At 36.8% G+C, this 9,363-nt stretch overlaps 1 pseudogene; it reads left to right on the forward strand.

The window, feature by feature from the left end:
* The first annotated feature begins 2,182 nt into the window (after nucleotides 1–2,182).
* Nucleotides 2,183–3,113, forward strand: LOC148775754 (olfactory receptor 5J3-like; annotated as a pseudogene).
* The last annotated feature ends 6,250 nt before the right edge of the window (nucleotides 3,114–9,363 follow it).

The raw sequence follows: 9,363 nt of genomic DNA on the forward strand, positions 1-9,363 counted from the left end.
TAAAATTCTTTATAGTGTTTTAGTCAATTACACACTTTAGGGATATTTATGAATCAGGGGAAAATGTAAAGTCCCTCAAGAATTATGTTTCCCAAGGTTTCATTTGTTAAATTTGTAACATTTAAGCTGCAGTAGAACTCACTAGAAGCTGATGTAAAAAGTGCCTGTGTATATATATATTTAGTTGTACCTTTTATTCAAATTTGTTCTTTTAGAGCAAATGTTAAAAATTTGTTACTTTGTTATTCTACTTATTGCGTATTAATGACAATTTGCCTTCAGTTGTTTTACTTGGAGATATCTTCAACATATACTTTTAGTTATTGTTTTTAATAAAGTTTAAAAAAAAGAAAACATGGAAAACAACATGAAGCTTCTAAAGTGGTATTTTAAAATATTTTCTTTTGGTAAGTTAAAATTATTTTACAATAACTGACTTCTTCCTGTTCTTTTTAAATTTTTCATGTATTTTAATACATCACTTAGAAAGATTGTTTTAAATTTGACAGAATCATGAGTGTTACCTCCAAAAAAAAAAAAAAAAGAATATTAGAGGTCATTTAAACCAACTTCACTGTATCCACTCCACCTGTATCATCTAGTTTTATTCACAATATTGTCTTCTGTTTTACAGGGATAGGCATGCCTGATGAGTAATATAATTTATTTTCTAAATGCCATTTGGAAATCACTTTTAATTATGCTTACAATGAAAACTATCTGTAAAGTATCTTTCCTTGAGACAATGCTATTTATTTGATACTTTAGAAAGATGAGTTAGGGAGTTAGATGAGAAGTCTAGTCAATACAAATCTTTCTGCAGTGATTGAACTGTTCTTTAATATAGTTCAATATAGTGGTCATGTAGTCATGTATGACTATCAAGCACTTGAGACTAACTCAGACTGTAGAACTTTACCTACTTTTATTATGTTTCATTTCTATTTAAACATTCACATAAAGTTACTAACTACTGAATTGGATAGCTCAGATGTGATTAACTAATGTTACATTTTGTTTTGAAATGTCTAGATTTAACATTACCGTTTGAAGAACTCATGCATTTTGGCAAATGTTTTGATAGTTTCTGAGTAACATATTAGCAACTGTGAAAACTTCTAGGTTACAAACTTATGAAATATTAAAGCCTCCATTTCTTTTTTAAATTTTTTTTTCTTTTTTTCTTAATTAATTATTTGTTTTTACTTTACATTATTGCATCGGTTTTGTCACACCTTGACATGAATCTGCCCCGGGTGTACATGTGTTCCCCATCTTGAACCCCCCTCCCACCTCCCTCCCCATATCCTCCCTCTGGGTCATCCCCGTGCACCAGCCCCGAGCACCCTGCCTCATGCATCAAACCTGGACTGGCGATTCATTTCACATATGATGATATATATGTTTCAATGCCATTCTCCCAAATCATCCCACCCTCGCCCTCTCTCACAGAGTCCAAAAGACCATTCTATACATCTGTGTTTCTTTTGCTGTCTTGCATACAGGGTTATCATTATCATCTTTCTAAATTCCATATATATGCATTAGTATACTGTATTGGTGTTTTTCTTTCTGGCTTACTTCACTCTGTATAGTAGGCTCCAGTTTCATCCACCTCATTAGAACTGATTCCGATGCATTCTTTTTAATGGCTGAGTAATACTCCATGTGTATATGTACCAAAGCTTTCTTATCCATTCGTCTGCAGATGGACATTTAGGTTGCTTTGCTTTTATCTGGTTATATCATAGTGCTTTTATAGATTAACAACAGAGCTAATAGTACAGCCGACTAAAGATCTTCTAATTTTCTTCTTCTTCAAAAATGAAGAGTTTTACAAAAGGATTAAGTTTAATTTTGTGAATTCCTTATGTTTTCCATCAGTATACCTCAAGTCAGCATCACTTTCTCATAGAGGCAGGCACTTGGAAACAGAATTAATAATTGAGAGCCAAAATGAATTTTCATATATTTGCTTATGGAGTAGAATTATAACTATCACTAAATGAAAAAATAAATTAAAGTCTAATCAAGCTTGGTTCAGCAAAATAATTTATTTTTCCAAGGACAGAAGCCTATACATATGTTTCTGAGTCTTTAATATTAAACACCAGATTCTCCTGTGTACATTCTTATCCCCACATCTTTTTTACTTACAGATTTCAAGATAAGGAATTAGCAAATGGCTGCAAAGAATTTTCCGGTTGTTACTGAATTTATGCTTTTGGGACTGACAGACAATGCTGAGCTGAAAGTTGTTCTTTTGTATTGTTCCTGGTGATATATGCTATTACTTTGGTGGGGAATCTGGGCATGATCTTCTTAATCCGAACCACCCCCAAGCTCCACACCCCCATGTATTTTCCCTCAGCTGCCTTTCGCATGCGGATGTCTGCTCTTCATCTGCTGTTGCACCAGAACTGCTGATCAGCCTCCTAGTTGTGAACAAACCATCTCCTTCTCCGCCTGCATAGTGCAGCACTTGTTTCGGGGGTGTTCATCACCGCAGAAGGCTTCTTGCTGTCTGTGATGGCTTATGACAGTTATGCAGCCATTGTCCACCCTTTGCTTTATGCTGTAGCCGTGTCTAAGACAAAGTGTGTAGGACTGGTCACTGGATCACTCATTGGTGGAACAATTAACGCACTGACCCACACCATAAGCTTTGGGAGATTGTCTTTCTGCAGGTCCAATGTCATCAGTAACTTCTGTGATGTTCCCCCCCTGCTGAAGTTGTCATGTTCTGATACCTCCAAGAACGAGCTGTTGCTCCTAACCTTCTCTGGAGTCGTTGCCAGGACACCTTCTTGATTGTGATCATTTCCTACACTTTCATTGCTGTTGCTATCCTGAGGATCCGCTCAGCATCAGGCAGACAGAAAGCCTTCTCCAGCTGTGCCTCTCACCTGACCGCTGTGACCATATTCTATGGCACCTTGAGTTTTAATTGCATTCAGCCACGTTCCCAGTATTCTGTAGAACAAGAGAAGGTGGTTTCAGTGTTCTATGCACTAGTGATTCCCGCGTTAAACCCACTGATTTACAGTCTGAGAAACAAAGAGGTAAAGGGTGCTGTGAGAAGGGTCATAGAAATAAAACATCTGTCATGCTAATTTCATGTTATTTAGCCCTATAGCAGTCAGTCAATTCTTCCCTTATCAACATCCACATGACTACAATGAATTCTAGAGATTCTAAGTATAGGACAGATTATTTCATTCTATATAGTCCTTTTCACATGAGAAACTCAGACTAGAAATCAGAAGTGATTTCATGCGTAAGTGAATTTTTAAAAAGCCAAACTAAAAACTCAGGTTATTAATATCTGTACTAATTACTTTTAATAAAATGATTTTAATAAATTTATTTTATCAATTCATAGAACTACATGCAACTTCTCTGAAATTCGGAAAATAAATTTTGTGAATGTGTGTATACTATTGGAGATATAAAGAATTAAATATTTTTATAAAATACTTAAATGTATTGAGTCAGAAAATTAAAATAATTTTATACGTGGCATTTTCTTTTCCACTTAAAGCTTGTATTAAAATTTTAAATATTGGCTAATCCCTATATTAGCAAAAAAGGAGAATATGATTCCAAATGAGATTTTATAACTAGTAGTGATTTTCTTACTTTTCTTCCTGTTCTTGGACATCCATGACCTCAACAAAAAAGTTGGGTTGTTAGAAAATGACACTATTGTAATTTTCAGTTTGCAGTAATGTTCTCTTACTAAAAAAAAAAAAGTTTAGTATAAAGATAGATACATATTTGGAATTTGAGAGTAGATATAATTCAACACCCTTTCACCACCTTTCCCATTCAACTCTGATTTTTAGAACCTACTTCATATTCTTCCAAGATTAAAAAAAAAAAAAAGAAAGGAAAAACTCTAGCAATCTTTAAATCACGTGATGGGTGTTACTGCTGGATGAGAGTTTCTATTCTTTAATGATGGTTTACTTGATTATGTAACTTCAAAACTCCCCATCATTTTAGAAAGGATTATCTGTTACCAAAGGTCCTGTGAATAATATTGTAATTTTTAAAATAAAAATTAGTTACACTATGGACAATTCTCTGTATTTTTAGAGTCTTTATTAGCTACTGATATCAGAAAGATACAGATTGGGATTTTTAAAGCAAATGAGAAAGCGTTTAAAGTAGTTAAACCAGCTTACATTCGCTATTTCATACTTGACAGTGAAGACATAGTCAACCGGCTAGCAAGGACAACAGGACCTAAAACAGGGAAAGCAATTTTTACCCTTCCTATGAAAAATAGAAACGAAATACTGCAAAAGTAGTTGTCTTTGCACATACATTGTGCAGGGGGCATGCCATCCTTCCACTATCAGGGTCTTTTCAAATGAGTCAGCTCTTCACATCTGGATTGATTTCCTTTAGGATTCACTGGTTTGATCTTGCTATCCAAGGAACTCTCACGAGTCTTCTCCAGCAACACCAGTTATTCAGCACCCAGCCTTCTTTATGGTCCAACTCTCACATTTGTACATGACTACTGGAAAAACTGGGAGGGATTGGGGGCTGGAGGAGACGGGGACGACAGCGAAGGAGATGGCTGGATGGCGTCACCGACTCTGTGGACATGAGTTTGAGTGAACTCCAGGAGTTGGTGATGGACAGGGAGGCCTGGTGTGCTGTGATTCATGGGATCGCAAAGAGTCAGTTGACTGAGCGACTGAACTGAACTGAATATGACTTAATGCATATGCGAATTATGTAACATTATATCGTGCAGTTAAATAATAATAAAACCATAAAACTGGGTACTTAAAAATCTTTTACTATCCAGTTAATTCTTTCCACATCTCAATCTGTGTTGGAAACCCCATTTTGCCTCATCAAGGGATCTGGAAAGAATTGTACATTTACTGGGGCTTCCCTGATAATTCAGTTGGTAAAGAATCGGCCTGAAATGCAGGAGACTCTGGTTCAATTCCTGGGTGGGGAAGATCTGCTGGAGAAGTGATAGGCTACCCACTCCAGTATGCTTGGGCTTCTGTCGTGGCTCAACTGGTAAAGAACCCGCCTGCAATGCGGAAGACCTGGTTTCCATCTCTGGGTTGGGAAGATCCCTTGGTGTAGGGAAAGGCTACCCATTCCAATAGCGTGGCCTGGAGAATTCCATGTCACAAAGAGTCAGACCCAACTGAACAACTTTCACTTTCACTTTGGACCTGAGAGATACCAAGGGAACATTTCATGCAAGGATGGGCACAATGAACGACAAAAATAGTATGGACCTAATGGAAGCAGAAGATATTAAGAAGAGGTGGCAAAAAATACACAGAAAAACCATACCAAAAAAAAGATCTTTATGATCCAGATGGCCACAATGGTGTGATCACTCACCTAGAGCCAGACATCCTGGAATGTAAAGTCAAGCAGGCCTCAGAAAGCATCACTACGAATAAAACTAATGGTGGTGATGGAATTCCAGTTGAGCTATTTCAAATCCTAAAAGATGATGCTGTGAAAGTGCTGAACTCAATATGCCAGCAAATTTGGAAAACTCAGCAGTGGCCATGGGACTGGAAAAGGTCAATTTTCATTCCAATCCCAAAGAAAGGTAATGCCAGAGAATGCTCAAACTACCACACAATTGCACTCATCTCACAAGGTAGCAAAGTAATACTCAAAATCCTTCAAGTCAGGCTTCAACAGTATGTGAACCATGAACTTCCAGATGTTCAGGCCAGGTTTAGCAAAGGCAGAGGAACCAGAGATCAAATTGTCAACATCCGTTGGATCATAGAAAGAACAAGAGAATTCCAGAAAAACCATCTATTTCTGCTTTATTGATTCATCAAAGACTTTTGACTGAGTAGATCAGAACAAACTGTGGAAAATATCAAGATGGGAGTAGCAGACCACCTGACCTGCTTAGTGAGAAATCTGGATGCAGGTAAAAAAGCAACAATTAGAACTGGACATGAAACAACAGACTGGTTCCAAATCGGGAAAGGAGTATATCACCCTGCTTATTTAACTTATATGCAGAGTACATCATGCAAAATGCCCGGCTGGAAGAAGTACAAGCTGAAATCAAGATTGCCAGGACAAATATTGATAACCTCAGATGCGGAGAAGACACGACCCTTATGGCAGAAAGTTTAGAGGAACTAAAGAGCCTCATGATGAAAATGAAAGAGGAGGGTGAAAAAGCTTACTTAAAACTCAACATTCAGAAAACTAAGATCATGGCATCCAGTCCCATCACTCATGGCAAATAGATGGAGAAACAATGGAAACAGTGAGAGACTTTATTTTCTTGGGCTCTAAAGTCACTGCTGATGACGACTGCAGCCAAGAAATTAAAAGACGCTTGCTTCTTTGACGAAAAGCTGTAACCAACCTAGACAGCATATTAAAAAGCAAAGACATTACTTTGCCAACAATGTACTTCTAGTTATACCCATAGTTTTTCCAGTGGTCATGTATGGATGTGAGTGTTGGACTATAAAGAAAACTGAGCACTGAAGAATTCATGTATTTGAACTGTGGTCTTGGAAAAGACTCTTGAAAGTCCATTGAACTGCAAGATCAAACCAGCCAATCTTAAAAGAAATCAATCTTAAATATTCATTGGAAGGACTGATGCTGAAGCTGAAAGTCCAATACTTTGGCCACCTGATGTGAAGAACTGACTCATTGGAAAAGACTGTGATGCTGGGAAAGATTGAAGGCAGGAGGAGAAGGAGACGACAGAAAATGAGATGGTTGGATGGCATCATTGACTCAATGGACATGAGCTTGAGTAAGCTCCAGGAGTTGGTGATGGACAGGGAAGCCTGCTGTGCTGCAGTCCATGGGGTCACAAAGAGCTGGACATGACTGAGTGACTGAACTGAACTGAACTGAACAATCCCTAAGTCCATTCATGTTCCTGCAAATGGCTTTATTTGATCTTTTTAATGACTGAGGAATATTCCATTGCATATATGTGATATATCTTTATTCGTTCCTCTCTTTTTGGACATTTATGTTGCTTCCATGTCCTGACTACTGTAAACAGTGCCACAATGACATTGGTTGTGTATATACTTTGGATCATATTTTTCTCCATATATATGCCCAGGAATGGGATTCTAGGGTCATATGGTAGCTCTGTTCTTATCTTTTATGTAACCTCCATACTGTCCTCCATAGTTTCTGTACCAATTTATATTCCCACCAATATTTTAGGAGGGTTCCTTTCTCTTCACACCCTTTCCAACATTTATTGTTTGTGGATATTTTGAGGATAGCCATTCAGGCTGATGTGAGGTAAAATCTCATTGAAGTTTTTATTTGCATTTTTTAATCATCAGCAACACTGAACATATTTTCATGTGTCTCTTGACCATCTGTATGCCTTATTTTGAGAAATGACTAGGTTGTCTGATCATTTTTTTATTAGATTATCTAGACTATGTTTTGATGTCATACAAACTTCACTAGCCCTTGGTCTTGGATATAGATTTTCCCTTATTGCTTTATCTGAATGTTTTATGGTTTAGCATTTTACATGTAAGGTTTTTTTTTTTTTTTTTTTTTTTTTTCATTTTGAGTGCATCTTTATAAGGTTCGGGTCAGCATTATTTGTAATTTGTTTATTTTTGCCTCTGTACTCCCAATAATGGCAGCACATGTTTTTAAAAGGCTATCATCCATTTTCTGGATATACCATCTTTTCTAATCTATACGCATATTAAAGGAGATCTTGGTTGTTTTGTGTCATGTTGTTTAAAAATTGTATTCCATTGAAGATTTTTTATTAAAGCTTCAGGGCTAAAAAAATTTTATTGCAAGATACTAAACAAAGCATATACTATAGACTAATAGCCTCAGTAAAGTTGCAGGATTACTAAGTAGAGGAAAAGGTAGCACATGTGAAAATGTAGAAGCCATTTATAAAAAGCAAGATGACTACATCCCTGCCATGCGTCAGGCGTCAGAAATATGGCACAGTGCCAACAGTGAGATTGTTTCCCTTTGCTTCCCACAAGTAGAATCATGAATTGTGTAGTTAAATACTGAAAGTCAGCAAAACCAACCAATATAATATTGTAAAATAATTAGCCTCCAATAAAAAAAAACACTGCATAAACAGTGTTGATAAAAATTGGAAACATAAACCCAAGGAAAGAGAGCCAACACAATTAATTCATCAGTACTTTTCTTAGTCAAGAAAGCAAAAAGTAGAACATTACTTTTAAACATGGATAAATATTTTTATTCAAAAAGAAAAAATTATTTTACTGTCCTTTCAATCAAACTACCAGTTATGAAGAAAGAATTACCACTTGAGAGAACAAGAAGTGCCAATCTGGGAGCTACTGAGGGATCCCAAAGTTTATATTGATTTAAATGTCCTCTGATTTCAACAAAATGTAAGAATTGAGACAAAATCAGGCTTCAGTTGGACCTATGAACTGCTGAATTGCAACATATTTTCAGTTAATAGGTGAATAGATTTTTATAAGGAATTAGAGGAATTGATGATAAAAAATATGGGATCTCAGTGTAAAGAATAAGGGTATTTTAGAAAACAAATGTGATTGATGACTTCAAATACACAGATGAAACACACTGGGGAAAAGTATGAAGGCAAAAACAAAGGAAAATATAGAACTCACAGACACACACAACATGCCACAATTTTATTCTAAAAGATGAGAACACATTCAGGACCCTGGACAGTCATTTCTTTGTCTATATCCACCTAATACATTCTCCTAACATTTACTTAATTTATATACAAACTTGGTTTTTTGTGCTCAAGGCAAATTTTTTTTTTTTTTTACTATTTTGTTCTTTCATCTCTTTGCAGCAGTTGGAAGTGCCTAATATATATAATATAATCTAAAAATAATTGTTGAACATATTTATCAGTTCAGTTCAGTTCATTTCAGTTCAGTCGCTCAGTCATGTCCGACTCTCCACGACCCCATGAATCACAGCACGCCAGGCCTCCCTGTCCATCACCAACTCCTGGAGTTCACTCAAACTCATGTCCACAGAGTCGGTGATGCCATCCAGCCATCTCATTCTCTGTCGTCCCCTTCTCCTCCCGCCCCCAAACTTTACCAGCATCAGAGTCTTTTCCAGTGAGTCAGCTCGTCGCATGAGGTGGCCAAAGTATTATACTCACTACTTAATTTGGAGGCACATAGAATAAAATTTAGAGCATATAGCCAGTTTATAGAAATTGTTCAGTTCAGTTCAGTCGCTCAGTTGTGTCTGACTCTCCGCGACCCCATGAATCACAGCACGCCAGGCCTCCCTGTCCATCACCAATTCCCGGAATACACTCAAACTCATGTCCACAGAGTCGGTGATGCCATCCAGCCA

Source organism: Moschus berezovskii, chromosome 14, assembly GCF_049115385.1.
Source record: "Moschus berezovskii isolate FMDL1 chromosome 14, NW_MosBer_1.0, whole genome shotgun sequence".
NCBI lineage: Eukaryota > Metazoa > Chordata > Mammalia > Artiodactyla > Moschidae > Moschus > Moschus berezovskii.